Source organism: Podarcis erhardii, assembly GCF_964252035.2.
Source record: "Podarcis erhardii genome assembly, chromosome: 12".
In the NCBI taxonomy this organism is placed as follows: domain Eukaryota; kingdom Metazoa; phylum Chordata; class Lepidosauria; order Squamata; family Lacertidae; genus Podarcis; species Podarcis erhardii.
Window position 1 is genome coordinate 39,686,495 of NC_138513.1, and position 18,290 is coordinate 39,704,784.

At 43.0% G+C, this 18,290-nt stretch overlaps 1 protein-coding gene across 3 annotated transcripts in view; it reads left to right on the top strand.

Annotated features, from left to right (window-relative positions):
- Positions 1-1,715: 1,715 nt before the first annotated feature.
- TMEM108 (transmembrane protein 108) overlaps positions 1,716-18,290 on the top strand; it is a 186,717-nt gene continuing 170,142 nt past the window's right edge. For all 3 annotated transcript variants that reach the window (XM_081882262.1, XM_081882266.1, XM_081882263.1), the window contains exons 1-2: positions 1,716-1,855; positions 9,306-9,435. The gene's annotated coding sequence lies outside the window, so the exon portion shown is untranslated. The remainder of the gene's footprint in view (positions 1,856-9,305; positions 9,436-18,290) is intronic.

The following is an 18,290-nucleotide window of genomic DNA, read 5'->3' on the forward strand; positions in this document are numbered from 1 at the left end:
ATGACCCGGAAGCTGTACGCCGGCTCCCTCGGCCAGTAAAGCGAGATGAGTGCTGCAACCCCAAAGTTGGCCATGACTGGACCTAATGGTCAGGGGTCCCTTTTACCTTTACCCATGCTGCTGCAGTACTTTACTTTGGCCACCTCATGAGAAGAGAAGACTCCCTGGAAAAGACCCTGATGTTGGGGAAGATGGAGGGCGCAAGGAGAAGGGGACGACAGAGGACAAGATGGTTGGACAGTGTTCTCGAAGCTACCAGCATGAGTTTGACCAAACTGCGGGAGGCAGTGGAAGACAGGAGTGCCTGGCATGCTCTGGTCCATGGAGTCACGAAGAGTCGGACACGACTAAACGACTCAACAACAACAACATGGTGCTGCAGTAACTGGCGTGTACAGTACTTCAAATGGTGTATTTAAACGCCACAAGTGGATTCAAGAACTTGATCTAGATCAGAACAGAAGCCAAGACAGGAAGTTTTGACTGCAGTCCTCTAATGTACCTGGCTCCTTTCTTCACCCATTTCCCAAGCCAGCTGACAGGCAGTTTTACGAGTCTTAGAATCTGTAGCGTTGGAAGGGACAGCCAGGGTCATCTAGTCCAATGCAGTTATATGAATCATTCCCAAAATGTAATTATAAACAAGCCTCTTACTATGTACTATAAGACGTATACAGTACTACACTGAAACGTTTAGATGTTTGATTATCCTTGCACCTTCCCGCCACACTAGCCATTCTGTCCTGCCGGACCAGTGTGGTGCACCCTTTGAGAACCACTATTGTAGAGCATGAATAGAAAAGGGGATGTGAGATTTGGAGACAGCAAGGGTCAAAGTAATGCATGCACTTTATGTTTTCATTTTGTGTTTTTATGCGTTGAACTGCCCTGAGATATTCAGATGAATGGGTGGCATGCAAATTTAATAAATAACACCCTGCAATGCAGGAATCATTTGCCCACTGTGCAACCCTGAGTGAGATTAAGAGTCTCATGATCCATCAGCTGAGCTCTCCCAATATTGCCAAGGAAGTTGCTTCTCTTCCCAATTAGCACATATTCTTCTGAAGGGCCTCCTGCTTATTGACAGCACCTGTTTCCTTCATCAACTTTTTAAATCTTTTAAAAACCACAACGGCTAAATACGGGCCTTCCCATTTTGGCCTGATTATGGCTAATCTAATACAGCTCTCGCATAATCCTGCCTCTAATCTCCATAATAACTTGTCCCTGCTGTTGCAAAAAAACCAAAAACACTTCCATTTATATTCTGGGAACTAAATTCGATTCCAGCGCAAAACCCCCCAGCCTATTCAGCTGGCCCAGATACCTGAATATTTGATGTAACACTGGACGCCAACTCAGCTCTAGTAAAACAATTCAAAGAGGGCAAACGCCTTGCGTGGCTGGGTAGCTCAGCTGGGTAGAACGTGGCGCTGATAAAGCCGAGGTCGCAGGTTCGATTCCCCCCTAGAGACGGACAGCTGCAATATCCCTCGGGGTTGGACTAGATGACCCTCAGGGTACCCCCCCAGGATATCTAATGCTATTGAAATTTCCCGACTCCTAGGGTATCTTTCGTGCGTTCTCACAGCCGGGAATTCTAAGTGGGATGCGGGTTGGGGGGTGGGGGGGAGAGCGGCTTGTGGGGGGCGGAGCGGCGGAGCGGGACCCGCCGAGGGATTGGCTGGCGCCTGCCACGTGACGGACGCGAGGCAACATGTGCTATTGGCCTTCCTGGGCTGCCGGGGAGCATCGTCTTGCGTCGCGCGTGGCGGCGGCGGCGGCGGCGGCGGCGGGAGATCGCCCGGGTTCCTCCGCGGTGGATCTTCGCAGCGGCGCTGCTCCTCCTGAGGTAAAATCTGAGGTGGTGGGGAAAAGGGGGGCCGGGGAGGCTGCTTTTTCGGGACCCTGCCGTACGTTGTCCTCCGTCATTCCCTCAGAAAGCGTGTGGAGACCCCAATTTTGTGTGGCGAGGATGGGGCTTGCGGACGGATTGAGGGGGGCGGGTCGCGTTTTACGTGGGGTTTTTTCCCCCTCTTTGTGAGAGTTAAAAGAGACAGAGGGGGGAAGATCCGTGAGGCGTTGGAAATTTGACTTGGCTTTTCTTTTCATTTTCGCCTGGTTTTGAGGGTTAGGAGGAAGGGTGGAAGGAAATATATCTTGTCACCATCACCTTCATCATCATCATCATCATCATCATCATTTTACTGTATTATTTACAAAGCAGACAGTTTAAATTTAAACGTGGGGAATGCCTCTCGACTGAGGAAATGAGGAAAGGTGAGGAGAAAGGGTGGCATGAAATATATATTGTCATTATTATTATTATTATTATTTATTTGCAAAGCAGGCAGTTTAGATTTAAACCTGGGAAATGCCGCTCGACTGAGAGGCGGGTTCGGAAATGAGGAAAGGTGAGGAGAAAGGGTGGCATGAAATATATATTGTCATTATTATTATTATTATTTGCAAAGCAGGCAGTTTAAACCTGGGAAATGTCGCTCGACTGAGAGGCGGGTTCGGAAATGAGGAAAGGGGTTCTCAGGATATCCAAATGAACCGGAGGTTAAATGGACCCTGTAAGGCGAATTTCAAGTGGGTTGGGTTTTGGGGGTTGTTTTTTTGCTACAGCCGGTTAAAAGCACATAACGTTTCAGCCCTGATAGAAACACGCCTCTCTGAAGCAGCCAAGCTACAGAGACATTTCCATGGGAATTGTAGAGTTGGGAAGGGACCTTGGGGGGTCATCTAGTCCACCCCCTGCAATGCAGGAATCTTTTGCCCCATGTGGGGCTTGAACCCACAGCCCTGAGGCTTGTGGTCTACTGGCTGAGCTGGAAGTGAAGGTAGGTAGGTGGGTGGGTGTGTTTGGGGTGGGGTGGCGGGTGAGATGGAAGACAGCGAGTGCAAGACGAAATCTTGAGGGAAATTAACTTTTCATTAGCCATCACACCCATACCCAAAATCAAATGATTCCTTGACGCTCAGGGGTATTAATAATTACTGCAGAGTATGTGTCTGTGGAAGACATTTTCTCCAAGGATCAATGGCTGTTCGTTTATTATTCCTTTAAAATATTTATGAATTCATCTTGAATCACGGGTTTCTAAGCACTTTACAACAGATTTTTTTTTTAAAAAAAACAGAACAATGTACTCTGCAGCACAAAATAAAACAGTAGGTTATTAGTGTGCATGTGTGTGTTTATGTGCACATAGAACATGCTCACATTTTTTTTTTTTTTAAATGGGGATGCTATTAGGTTATTTGAACAGGCTGCAAGTCTTAGGCAGGTAAATCATATAAATTAACCCCCCAGTCCCACAGTTGGATTCACTTCTGAATCTTCATGGATAGGATTGTGATGTGAACTGCCCCAAGACCTCCAGGTATAGGTGTATAAGTTTAATAAAAAATAAATAAATAAAAGTAAAGGTAAAGGGACCCCTGACAGTTAAGTCTAGTCATGAACGACTCTGGGGTTGCAGCGCTCATCTTGCTTTACAGGCCGAGGGAGCCGGTGTTTGTCCGCTTCCGCAGACAGTTTTTCCAGGTCATGTGGCCATCATGACTAAGCCGCTTCTGGTGAAGCCAGAGCAGCGCACGGAAATGCAGTTTACCTTCCCGCCGGAGCGGTACCTATTTATCTACTTGCACTGTGGGCTTTCGAACTGCTAGGTTGGCAGGAGCTGGGACTGAACAGCGGGAGCTCACCTTGTTGCGGGGCCTCGAACTGCCGACCTTCCGATCGGCAAGTCCAAGCGGTACAGAGGTTTAAACCACAGCGCCACCCGTGTCCCGTTAAATAAATAAATAAATAAATAAATAATGAAACTGGATCCATGTTGCAAAAAAAAAAAAAAAGTAATATTTAAGAGGAACTCTGTTGATTTGCTTCTGGACATAATTCTGTAGGGATGTTTCTGAAAAATGATGCTGTCATTTTTCACCTGATTCCCACTGCTTCCAGTCCCAGGTTACATGTTGTCTGTTTTTGTTTTGTTTTTTAAGCAAACTCTGAAAAAGTTGGCACCTTGCCTATTTAGCGCCAATTCAGAGAACCAAATGCTCCTGTGTTCAAAAACATCTGTGAATTTTTCATCAGCAGTGTTCTTTAACTGGTTTTCCTATCTACTGAGAACAAATGCTCTATAGGATTCAGAAAAAGTATATTCTGTTTTCTCATTTCTAGCATTTTGTTTTCAGCATCGCATGCTACATTGAGAATTTCAAGGCTTCCAGCAACATCTGTTACTGTACCATCAAGTCTTGCCATAAATTATCCCCTGTGACCATCCTTGTTTGAAAATATTTGTACAAAGTTATCTTGAATGCGCAGGCACTAAGCTAATTATGGTAAATTTATTTCTGGTAAGTCTGATTTTCAGGGATTCTTTAGATGCTAAGGATTCTACAGGATTTTTTAAAAAGGATTCGTCAACTGAGAAAATTTCTAATCTAGTTAAGGAGCTGAGAGCTTACTTTACACTTGTAAACTCATGTTCTTGGCTTGTATATATACCAGAAATGACTAGGAAGAGTTATTTATATTTTTATAGGAGAAGAAGAAACAACGAATTGAGAAGAAATTGAGCAAAAGCATTAATGGAGATAACAGCCTATATGATGTGTACAAACAAAAATGCACAGGGAAACGTGTACCAAAATGTATAAATGCATGATAATGGAAGCTTTGGATGCAATCTCCAAGAGCTAAATGAATTTAAGCTATAGTCATAATAAATTCACATCTCCAATGAGATACATTGGATTTAATCAAAGGAAAATTAATTGTGGTTTAGATGCAATCCTAAGTACATTTCCTAAGGAGTTAGGGCCCATCTAGCAGAGGCTTGACAACCATATGTCAGGAGTGCTCTGATGGTGTTTCCTGCTTGGCAGGGGGTTGGACTCGATGGCCCTTGTGGTCTCTTCCAACTCTATGATTCTATGATTCTAGATAGCTGTTTTACTAAGGGTATATGCAATATCATATCTTTGATATGTGAATAGTGCACAGTACTGGCAGCACATTATCCTTCTTTATCAGTTCTTCCTCAATATTCCTGCATTATTGCATCCACACTTTAAACTCTGCCCATTCTGTTTTCCACATTTCATCCACTCCCAGTTTCCCCTTTCCCCCAAACTAAAGTTAGTTGCCTTTGAAGCCATGCCACCATACTTTCATTTGTCGTCTTTTTCATGTTTTATGTTAGGACTGTGGCTGTTGTGCAAAACCGTGGTTGTTTGCAGAGAGAAAAAACAGTATCTGGAATCAACAGGAAATAAAGTGGGAGTGATGCTGAAAAACAAATCCTCCTCCCCACCATGAAGATTTCATATAACCATCATGACTTGACTGATAGATATGCCCCCCATGAATGTTTTTCAAACCCCGTTTTATAACCAACCAGTGGTCACCACTATATCTTTATGGCAGGGAGTTCTATAAATTAATTATTTGACAATGGCTCAGTTTGCACATAACACTGAGCCAAATCATGGCTTAGGAGCAAACATGCAGGCTTTCAGAGACGAGCTTGTGACTAGTTTATTCCTCCATCAGTCATTCTGCTGCGCTCTGCTAAGTCAGGGTAATGTGTCCTACAAACCTGGACTTGGGGTTTAGCTCTCTGCAGACAAACCCACAAGCTCGAACCAAGGTTGGTCCTATAGTTTACAGCTTGTGGTTTGCCCTGGAGAGCTAAACCACAAACCTATGTTGATTGATATGCAAAGTCAAACCATAGTTCAGCTCAGTGCAGCATCAGAATAACTGAAGGGAGAGCTCGCCAGGAGCATCTCATTCACACTAAGCCACAGTTTGCTTTAGCATTACATGAAAACAAGATCATTGTCTTATATGGCAATTTTTCATATAAGAAAACAATATATTCACAGTCACTTGTGATATGTGAGGTGTGTGTTTATTTTGCCACGAATGAGGAAGATGGCTGTGCAAGTTATCTCTGCTAGAAGAAACCTTAATGTGTCAATCAGCCCTTTGCCCCATTAATTTCTGTGGTACTTTCTTCGGTGTGATATATTACCTAGGACAAAGGCGCTACACTAGCAAGCAGAAGAGCCATTAGAGAAATTTTCGTGTTATCTTCCCAGAAAAAAGTAGAAGTTAAAAAACAAAATCTGGTTTTGAGACTGATCTAGTTCAGTGGAGTCAGTGAGGAATGCCTTTAATAACTGCCATTTATTACTTGAAGTATCAGATGGGCACTGCTGCAAATAGGATGTGGAAAGGCATAGTCTGCTGATAATCAAGCTGACACATAAGAGCTTTCTGTATCGGGCCAAAGGCCTTTTAGTCCAGCTTCCAGTTCTCACAGTGGCCAACCAGATGCCTGTGGGAAGCCCAGGAGCAGGACCCAAGTACATCATCACTCTTTCCACTTGCGATTTGTAATAAGTGGTGTTCAGAGAGTTACCACTTTCCGCAGTGGGGGAAGATTACTCACTTTTGAAAGGCAACTGATCCACCTCAAAAGGGAAGGGGATATTTGTCAACTGTTGGGTCTGCAAAGTTTGTTTCTAACTTCTCTAAGTAAGGGGAGCTAAGTTCCCCCTCCTTTTTTTATGGAGAAGTGGCCCTCAGCTTAGGCAAGACTTTGAAAAGCGATACTGACGTGCTCACCTGGTTGATTCCCTTTTGTTCTGTAGCACTGCAATGCTGTGTGACTTGATTTTATCAGGGTTCTCCTTGTGTTGTGATCAAAAGTAGTGTCCCCATTACAGCAATGGGTTTACTGGCCTTTTCACCCTACATTATTCTCTAGGTAACTTTCTGTGGGGGAACGTTGTCAGTGTTGGGCATGCCGAAAGGTAAAAGAGGGCAGAATAATCAATTTCAATGTTACCTTTGTACAAGAGGCTAGTTTAGACACACACTCACATACCCTCTTGCATACAGAAAAACGAGAATTTTCAGGAATCCAGCCAGGTAAAAATACCCAAGGTTTGAAGTGAGGCCAGTGAGAAGCTTGGAGGGCTGCATTAGGTTCCCAAGGCTGAGTTTCCTCTGTGTATCAGCAATAAGTTAGCTATAGAGGTTGGCTGCCACTCAAGCCCACAGTGTTGTTTTGGTGGACTTTCACCATTCAAAATAGCATCTACATTACAGCAAGCTCTCTCTCAGTCTTAGAACACCTTGACAGTCTCCCCCGCCCTTTTGTTTTTGGAGAAGTTACCAGACAAGGAAGCTCCCTCCGTTTCACAAGGCATCTCAGCGTCTTGACAAGGCAGATGCAATAGCATCATAAGGAATCCTTGTCAAAACATCCTCCCACTGTGTAGGCTGTAGGCACTGTGATTTATTATGCTAGAAGGAGATATCATTTTTTGTGAAAATTCCAGGAAAGCACAGGAAGAATCGTTTCCTTTAGTTATCTTCTAGTAGAGTCAGAGCTATAGTTGGTATATCCTTGCTACAGCACTGCAGATATACAATGCCATGTGGTACATCTTTCAAACAATTGAAAATTACGCAATTGACTAAAAATACTGAGATTTTAAAATGCTTTTGTTTTTTGAAAGAGTTGACCTTCCAGTTTACAAACTGTTGTTCGTGTTCTCAATTTTTTTTCTTAAAGCTGTGTGCTTGTAAGAATGCAGACATTTTCACCCCCCCCCACCCCTGTTTGAGAAAAATAGCTTTTGTTGGGCCAAGTGCTGTGCACATTTATTAAAAGTGAGATTGAAAAAGATCTCTGTTCTATAAATACAGGGGAATCCCCAACTTATATGAGGATTCCATTCTGGGCTACTGCGCATGTCACCGGAATGCACACAAGTGGGAATTCCCTCGTTTCTCTCCCACCCAGCTCCATTCCACACTGTTCCACCCCTGCCCTGCCCCTTTTGGTTCTGTTTTCAGTGCATGTGTCAGTGGGAATTGGGTGCTTATTGCATGGAATTGGGGAGACGCCTGTGTTACAGTTAGGGAGCCCTGTAATACTGAAGCATTCAACAATAATACTGTATTTCATGATGTCATCTAGTGTCTTTATGAGGCAGGATTCAAAGGATTTGATATTTTATTGTCTTCTGATTGAAGTATGTGCCTCATCAAAGTAATTAATTCATCTTACTGAGTAACTAGGCAGCATATGGCTCCAGATGGCTTTATACAAACTCTTTGGCTTGTTTAAACTCCTTTGAGACGATTCCTCCCCTCCTTCCACGATGCATGTTGCCCCATTGATATATTCCATTTTCTGACATATCTTATAATGAACAGAGTGCAGATTTGACAATATCTCAGTTGAACATTTTATGTCACCATTTGCAACTCCCTACTGCTCATTTTAATGCTTAGTTAAAGGGTTCTTCTGAACCTTGCATGGTCATAGGAAGCTGCCTTGCACTGAGTCAGATCATTGGTCCATCTAGCTCATTATTGTCTACTCAGTGACTGTTCAGGGCTACCTGGAGATGCTGGAGATTGAGCCTGGGACCTTCTGCATGCAAAGCAGATGCCCTACCATTTAGCTACCACCCTATCTAAATCTAAATGTCACATGTGGCCAAGAGGGCCGTTGTCTTGTGTAGGGTGGTACACTAACTACACTCATTCCTGGTGACTGGAGATTTGGACCGGTAAATACAAGGCTTAGTGCTTGAATTCCTGTAGTGGGCTTTACAAAGGGCTGCATTTGAAGTGTGAGTAGAGCTAAGACTTGGTTCAGAACGCTGCTGCTAAGGCTGTTAACAATGTTAACAAATTCAGTTCGGTTATTGAATTGTAAATTATTTCTTACTCTCCCTTCACCATGAAAGTTTGCGCTGCTGGGGTTGCCACAGAGAATACCCTCTTTTATCGTGAAACCAGTCTTTGACTTCAAATAAACAACTCCTTCAAACATAGGATGTGTTTGTGGGATGTAGGACTGCTGTGATGTAGGACATGTGGCCACCCTACTTAATAGGCCCATCATAAGCATTAGTCAGCTATCTGATGTTGGCACTTTGCTTACATCCTCTTTATATGTTCTAGATGCCATAACAAACAAGTTCTGAGAATAACTTTCAGAACATAGAGGGATTAGCTTTTCAGATCTATTAACACCTGAATTGTAACAGTGTGTCCTGAAATATGGGTGGATTTCATTTTCTGGAAACCACCAGAGAAGTTTATAGGCTCCCATTTAGGATCAATGACCCACAGAATTGTTGTGGCCAATTGAAAGGAAGGTGATCTATCTGGGGAGATTCTGTTTGGATGGAACACTGTGCAGAATGCAGTGTGGCTAAGTAACAGGACATAATCACACTTTCTTTTAACTTTTCAGCTTGTCTCAATTGACAATAATCTTGAAAGCAAGACAAAGAATAATCCATCACCACAAATGAGAAACGGTAGAATCAATGGACAATGAGAATAAAAGTGTGACAGAGAGCTTTTACACATCTCGCTCCAAGGTATGTTTATGGTCATGATTTTTTATTGTTCTTTGTGCTCGTGAGGGAGAGCAATAAGGAGGATGTTTGCATGTTTTTGGAGGGTAGGGGTATGACACTGGTTGAATATAATGATAACAACATCCCTGTTACACCCAGTATAGCCATTGATTCAGGCAATCTTGGAAATGTGCTGTAGTACCAGAGTCAGCTGGAGGCTTCTGGACTAACATGTAAGTGGGAGGGAGTTTGTAGGTTACACCCTTCCCCAGGCCACAACCCTCACTGGTCCTCCACACCATCCTTGATTGGCTAGGGCACACCCTTGAACTCTGATAATGCCTCTTGATTGACTGGATGGAAGACAGAGAGGCATGTGAGTATGTGTAGATACCAGCCTTTACAAAGGTAAAATTCACATCACTGGCATGTGGCCCCCAGAATGCTGCCCAGAAGGGAATATGGCCCTTGGGCAGAAAAAGATTCCTCACCCTTGAGATCAGGCCTTGGAGAGACATTGGGGTGGCCATATGTTCCTGATGACATAATTGATTAGTAATGTTCCTGATTAGTAATGTTCCTGATGACATAATTGTGGGGCACATTAGGGTCCAAATTGGCTTGCAGTTTGTCCTAGAATAAACCTACTGATTTTCAAAGTTAGGAGAAAAACAGTCTTTATTTTCCAATTCCAAGCTCATTGCGGGTTGCTTCATAACTACTCATGCTGAAGATGTGAAACTGCTCTGCAATGGGCAGGGAATTGTTTGTTTGCTTTTTAAAGTAGGAAGCCTATGTTTCAGTGTAGCAGAAGTGAATGCTCAAGCTCTAAGGAGAAAAATAAACACTAAAAAGGTGGGAAAGGACTTGTGGTGCTTTGGGTCACATGTCACAATCCCATCCTGTAGATGCCCATGGTGCTATCACAGCCATCCAGGGCTACTAGTCTATTCTTTCCAGAAGTTTTACAGGTGGCTAACACTAATTTTCTAGTTGAGTGTTCTGAATCAACATCATCTGGCTTGTTTAGCCACAACCTCCCTCATTCTTGCAGCAACCCATTTGGAAATGCAAGTGCCCCGTGTTGACTGAGGAGCCAGGGCATGATTTTTTTTACTGTGCTATACTTTGTGTATAAGTGAGTTAAAGGTTAGGAAAAGAATCTCTGGAGAAATAGGTAGTGAGACCCTTGCCTCACTACTGATTTCATGTTCAGCAAGTGACCCAGTATACTGAAAAACACAGCATCTTGCTTTTTAATATGGAGATGGAAGACCTGTGTCCCTCTGGATTTTCTTTGACCTCTGTCCAGTACAGTCAATGATTAGGGATGATGGGAATTTTATTCCAATAACTTTTGGAAAGCCACCGGTTCCTCATCATTGACTTATGTCTTATGATATTTATGCAAGGCTTTTGAAGTGGGCCTCACAATGCAGTTTTCAGTAGACTGTTACAACAATAAGCACCAGTAAACATGTCAGAGGCCCCACCTGCACTATATTTTTAAAGCATTATTATACTGCTATAATATACTTCCCAAAAAACTTCTGGGAACTGTAGTTTGTTAAAGCTGCTGCAAGTTTTTAGGGGACCCCTACTCCCCTTATAGAGCTGCAATTGCCAGAGTAGTTTAGTTGCCAACTCCTTTTCCTAGGGAACTCTGAGAATTCTAGCTGTATAAAGGGAACAGGGGTCTCCTCACAAGTCTCAGCACCTCTAACAGACTACAGTTCTCAGGATGCACTGGGGAAGCTATGACTCTTTAAAGTGGTATGATACTGCTTTAAATATATAGTGCAGATGGGGCCACAATAAAACAGGAAAGACGATTACAAGGGCAAGATGGCTTGTTCATAAGTGCCTGTGGTAGAAGTTGAGAAAGGAAGGGGCCTCTGCTGAAAGCTGGATGGTGACAAATCCCAAGCTGTTTCCATTGCTGCTTTTCTCCCCTAGTACCATAGCCACAAGCCAGGAGACCAGACCTACCATTAGGCAAAGCAAAGCAGTTGCCTCAGGAGGCAGATAATGGAGGGCAGGCACCCTGCTCCTATTCCCTTGAGTCTCTTAAGTTAGCCAACTGTCTCCAGTTGATATAAGATTCCAGCTGAGAGTCTTGCTGGATTCTACAGGTATCATTTTGTCCACCAACTCAACAGTGTATTGCCCTGGGCCAGCAACCATGAAGCACCTGAAAAGTCAAGGGCAATGTGAGTGAATTTGTGTTTTTCATGACCTGACTCTTCCTGGTTAAGAGGGCGCACAGTTGGTTCCCTGCTTGTGCCCTCCTTGAATCATTCTCCCTGAATCGAACATCCTCCAGTGTCCCTGGTCTCATATAAATGGAGATGCATAGCTTGTGGCACATAAAGCATCCTATCTCCAGACTATGGGCTTGCACAATGAGGACAATAATAAAGAAATGTTGCTGGAATAAGTACAAAATGCTTTCACCAGCATCTTTTCAGAATTACCCATTGATTCTGGAAGATTTGCTGAGAGTCTAGAAATAAACACAGTACTTGCATTTTCCTGAAGTTGGCATGTACTCAGGCCAAATGGTGGTGCTTTAAATTCAGTTCACTGTGGAAGAGATGATACTGTGTACGAGACAATTGAGAATAGCTGTTACTCCATTTCCTGGCTCTTGTGGGTTTTATGCAGTCACTTAACAGCATTGAAGTGCAGCTGTTGAAAAGTGGTAAGGATAGTCTTTCGTACTGTTAGTGCTTAAGATTTTTTTTTTTTTAACAGACCCAAAGTGATAATTTAGGACTCAGATTGAGACACTGTTTATTGGATGATATAAAATGTATGTTTTGTAAACACTGAACAGTGTCTACTTTAAAACAATACTTTACTATTCTGTATAGCACTTTCCAGAGCTTCTTGTTCATGAAGGGAAATCTTCATAAAATACTGTATCAATGGTGTCTCACTGACACCATATTGACTGAGGGTTAAGATATACAAGAATAGTAGAAATATATGTTGGAGATATTCACAGGATGGTGCTGACATGTTTGGCGGGAAGGATCCAGGTTTTTTTTGAAAGAAGGCTTTGTATGCCATTGTTCGAAACTGAGAGAGCTATGATTTGTGATCCTATGGATATTTTTTAATGGATACGTAGGTTGTGTACACACTCCTCATTCGGTGCACTCCCACTGCTGGTTTGGGAAGTGGTGTACGCACGATGTTACTCACAATCCATATTTATCTTGTTGTTACCTAAGAAATGCTGTGTTTTCATGTATTTTCCCCCAAATGAGCTTTGAACCGAATTGAGGAAAAGGATGGCCTAGTTCGGAACAGCCCAACTTTTCATACCAAGTGGGCTGCAAGAATGCTTTGATATAGAAGCTGCAGGCAGTACACTGCCTTGTCGAGTGAAGGGGGGCATTTTTATGCCCCCCCCTTACCCCTCACACTGCCTTTCCAAAGCTGGCTGAGGTGCTAGGCTTTGGGAAGGAGGTGTGAGGCTCTGTCAGGGTCCTAGAGTTCTCCCATCTCCTTCCCAAAGCTGAGAAAGCGCTAAATAGGCTTTGGGAAGAAGATTGGAGGACTCTAGGACCCTGTCAGAGCCCTCCTTCCCAAAGCCCAATGCCTCACTTACCCGGCTTTGGGAAGGCAGCAGGAGGGCTGGGGTGTGTGTTAAATGTTGCCAAGGGCTGCCAAAAAGGCCTCAGGGGCCTCATGTTGCCCTCTGGCCGCAGATTGGACCACCCTGGCCTAGCTGCATTTCAAGGCAGTGATAAGATATGTTCAATGATACTTAGGTGTGATGTTTGATTTCAGTTGGCTATAACCACCCTGTTCCCCTTTTGCATCTCTCTCCCCCCCTCCCTTTCCTAGCTTGCCCTTCCCTATTCTGTATCACCCTCCCCTAAAATTTAGCTTGTGGGCCTATCCAGACAGGAACTTGTCTCCTCCGCCCACCCGCATTTTCTTCCGTATGTTATTCTATCAAGTGTCATGTATATTGCAGGAGCTATACACATAAATAATTAAATGAATTATCAGAAAAATTCTTTTCTGCGTGGTGAGAAGGTCCAAGGGCTGTGTAAACTGCAGGTTTTTGAGCTCCCCCCTCCCCTTGGGCAAGATACTGTCAGTGAGCATCCTCTGTCAGTAAATCTACTTTCTCACTGCAGCAGTTCCAGGAGTCTCTTGCTAGTGTTGAGGTGGGGGTCCCTCAGCAGATGCTTGACCATGCAAGCTCTTGTCACCAGCTCTGGGCAGGGCTTAGTGAAGTCTGACTTCCGTTGGAAGGAGAAACCTCTTACAGTGTTTTTCAATATTTTAGTTTATTTGCAAATATGCAAGTTGAGCGTAGCATTCCTACCATCAGCAAATCCCTATGTCAGATCCCTGAGGAGCCACTTCAGCACCCCTAAGGGAGCCCCTTTCCCTTCATATCTCTCTGTCCCTCATCCTCACCTCATTTTAAAAATGCTCCTGTTCTTCTCCTATCCAGAACATTAAAGAGAGCTCCATCTGTTTCCTGACCATTGGCCACTAGTCATTAAAAAATACCAACCAATAGGCCCCAGAGCGTCAATACAGAGCGTGGCTCACATTATGTCATTTGTCTTGATGTATATCTTGCGTAATTGGAAGTGGTCTTGCCATAATCTTTCTTCTTTAAACAGTAGCAGCCAGAGTGTCTTTCATAATTTAGCCTCTTCACTCCTGCATCCCTAGTGGTAAGTTTGGCTTTTTTGCAGAACGTGATGCCTGAAGTGAAGTGATTGAGATAGCAACTAAGATGTTTTCTCTCTTTTCTCCAGCACATACATGCGCACACACCTTTCACTTCCCTCTTGTCTCATGAGGATAAGTTAGAAGTCATTAATCCTTTCATAAGACAAATCATGAAGGGCTTCATTTCAGAAGTTCCAATGTTCCCAAAGCAGATGTTACTGTACGGATTTATCAACAAAGCCAGTGTGTGATATGAAATGTTTTGTGCTTTACTAATATAAGGCATATTGGCCTCAAAGAAACTGATGAAAGGGAAGAAGCTACAGATAAAGCTCAGAGCCGTGAGAATTTAATCACTGGGTTTTCATATACGGAAGACCTATGGGTTAACCTTGTTTGGGATTTGCTCTGTCTCTGAACTGCTCTGCTTTAATTTTGGGTCCTGTAGACAAAGGCAAGTTTGTTTCTGTGAAGAATGGAACACTAAAATTAGAAGGGACTTACTTGCAAGTAGAGATGTATAGGACCAAGCTTTAACCTACTTAGAGATTTTTGATTTATGTTTCTTAATCCATATATACAGTGATGATATACACCAGGGGCAGCCAAAACAGCACCTTCCAGATATTGTTGGACATCCAGTTCCCATTCTGTGAACCACCCTGAGACCTCCAGGTATAGGGCGGTATATAAATTAAATAATAAATAAATAAGGTTCAGCCGGTATGGCCAGCGGTCAGGGATGATGACAGCCCAGTGACATCTGGAGGATATCTTGTTGTCTATCTCTGATGTAAACAGCAGAACAGTTGGTGTTCTCTCCATTGGCTAAACTTCAGTTACAAGCACCAGTGAATGACCTAGGACAGTCAGCAAGAAACACCCAGAATACTCTGCCTGAAGAGAAAAGTTTAAATCTCCAAGCAATTAAAGAAATGGGGGCCAGGATAATACCAGGGTGAGTGACCGTTGGAGAAAAGTCTTATCTTGTTACAATGCAACACTCAGAAGGAGCTTGTCTACTTTTCTGTCTGCCTATAAAGGTGAGCTATAGCTAGAACAATGTCACCATGACCTTCTTTTTATTATCAGCAAGACTTGTTCTAAAGAGGCAGTGTTGATGGGAAGCATGTGCATTACAGTGGTACCTCGGGTTAAGTACTTAATTCATTCCGGAGGTCCGTTCTTAACCTGAAACTGTTCTTAACCTGAAGCACCACTTTAGCTAATGGGGCATCCTGCTGCCGCCACGCCTCCGGAGCATGATTTCTATTCTTATCCTGAAGCAAAGTTCTTAACCTGAAGCACTATTTCTAGGTTAGCGGAGTCTGTAACCTGAAGCGTATGTAACCCGAGGTACAACTGTATACACAATTCTTTAACCTTATGTCCCTGATAATATAGAGATGGTAGCTAATATTTTTAAAATATCCATGTTTTATATCTAAAATTTCTCTTTGCCTTCCCCCCCCCCTAATTTATTCTTACACCTGTGAGCTGTGGAAATGTTAACCTTTGCCTCCAATTATAACTGTAAAATGTAACCTTTTATAAACACCTAAAACCAATAGAGGTCTTTTTGCTATCATAAATGAAAGGACACATTCTAGCCTGAGTTACCATAAGTAATCTGAGGTTATACTGACTGCAGTAGGAAAGGTACGGTAAGCACATGCTTAAAGTTCTTCAGTTAGAATCAGTAGAAAAAGGCATTTACCTTTTGACCAGATTGTGATTTAAGCATTTTCCTTTAGCTCTCAAAAGTGATACTGTAATCTAGTAAATGGAATTTTTCACTAGTTAACCAATAAAGTACAATTTATTCACATAATTAAAAAAGAAATCTGGCAAATACTGCTCCAACCGCATGATATCCTTGTGATGTTTTAAAAATGCTGTCTCTTAATTAATGCAAGATTGCAACTAGGGACTCCAGTGAATTAAGCAAACTGTAGACAGATGTAACATAAATCCTATCTAGGTTAATCTTGATGAGCTCGAACGTGGTTACAGGAAATTAGCGATAATTAATATTTCACTGAGGTATATTGTTACATTCTTACCCGGCAATCTGCTGTAGGCATTAGTGCTCCGGTGCGCACACAAAGATCATTTATCACCCCCCCCCCAATTATTCCAGTAGCATGTGGGGAGAATGCTCTTTTTGCATGTAGGAAATTCATTAAGGCAAATGGGGAGGCCTTCATGTCCAGGAATTCTTTGGGAATAGGGAAATAAAACAGCCAAGCCTGGATGTGTGTTTCTGTCTAAAGAGGAACGTTTTCTGCATGGGTAAGATAGTTTTTTTTTTTTTAAGTTTAATGATTTTACAAAAGCAAATTTCTGTTAAGTGAAGTACAGTTTCACTTTATATTCCACCAGTTTAAAACGAACAACAAGTCTACTTAACACTGAAAGTGATGAAGGAAGTCCATTTCTTCATATAATATCAATTTGCCTATTCCTTAATAAACAGGAACACTCTTCAGGCATTTATAAATGTCTGGTCATGTAGAAAGCTTCACCCCTGACCTTTCCACTTTGAGCAGGAAGGTCTGGAGGACCATAAGGGCATCAACAAGCCTCCCGCAACCAGGCTGATGGGTGGTCCATGTAGAGATGAGCATTCATTTATTTCTGAACAAATCAGACTTGACCAATTGCTCATTTCTTGTTTATCTTATATCTGGGGTGAAAAGGATGAGTGTGGATTGTTACACTATTCAAGGAAGAGAGTATGTGACATGTTGTACTTTATTAGGCCTGTTGGCCAAGTAAGTCTGCAGGTTTACATCATCACTTTCAGTAGTTAATTTACCCACCCTCATCTGGCAGGGTTTAGGTGTGTGGTGATGTTGTACCTCAACCAGGAAAGAAGCAGGGCATGCTGCCACATAGATCCTTTGTGGGGGTGGAACCAGAAGGGCTACGTTAACATAGCTGTCAACTTACAGATTTGAAAATAAGGGACCAGCAGCCAAAATAAGGGACCTGCAGCCTCACCTGTTCCAGGCACTCCAGTCTTCCTGTCCTCCTGCAGTCTGGTCAAACTCATGCTGGTAGCTTCAAGAACACTGTTCAACCAACTTTGTAAACAGAGGTTCAACTGACTAGAATCTGAATCACATGCACCACAAGGCCTATGCAGCCTCAAATTAAGATGGCTCCCCGGCCTGGCTTTGCACTGCAAGGTTTGCAACAGCACGTGCAACAAAATGGCGTCCAGCATTCAAAAAACCCCTCAGCTTGCATTAACATTAACACAAGGCATGCAAGCTCCACTCCCCAGTTGTTCTTAGACTTCTTATTGGGTGAGCAACACAGCCAAGCAACACAGTTGGAGGCTCCCTCCTCCCTGGCTGGCAGGGAGGGAGGGAGAGGAGCTGCTTCCTTTGAAATTTCCTTTAAGGGACATTTAAGGGACATCCATCAATAAGGGACAGCAGCGGGACATGGCGCTGGAATAAGGGACTGTCCCTTCAAATAAGGGACACTTGACAGCTATGTACGTTAAGCCCATTCTGTTCCTGGCCTGGCTGCCTTCCATCTTTTTGCAGCAGCTGCCAAATTTGTAGGATACCTGTGTTTCAGTTCATGCATTGTTTTTGGGAAGTTTGAGTTATGTAGGGGATGCAGACCAAACCAGATTTCTCCACCACCTATAGTACACACACACAATCTCTTAAATGGTCTATATTTGTTTTTTATGGGTTTAGCTTTTCACTGCATTACCTTTTCCATCCTGCAAGTTTTCAAGAGAGAGTGTTGTGGGGTGATTTATTTATTTTTAAGCCATGCTAAGAATAACTATAGAGAGAGTCAGTCACCTTGTACTGTTCACCTCTCTAATTTTGTCCATTGTATTTTCTGATTGAAACACACAGTAGGCATTTTGTTGAAGTGGAAAGTTCTCATTGACTGACCTTTGTCTCTCTACTTGCCTTTGTACTGCTTCTGATATAAATGACTTATAAGCAATATGGCTTATAAACAGCAACAGATTTGATCCCTCCATCTCACTTTCTGTTGTGGCCCTTGGCCCTTCCATTAGGAAGTTAAGCTTCTACATCCATAGTAGGCAACTTTTGAGTCTGGGTGGGTGGGATGGCTCTTGATGAGACAAGTCAAAACCAGATTACCTACTATCAGTCAAGCTGCTCTCCTCAACTCTC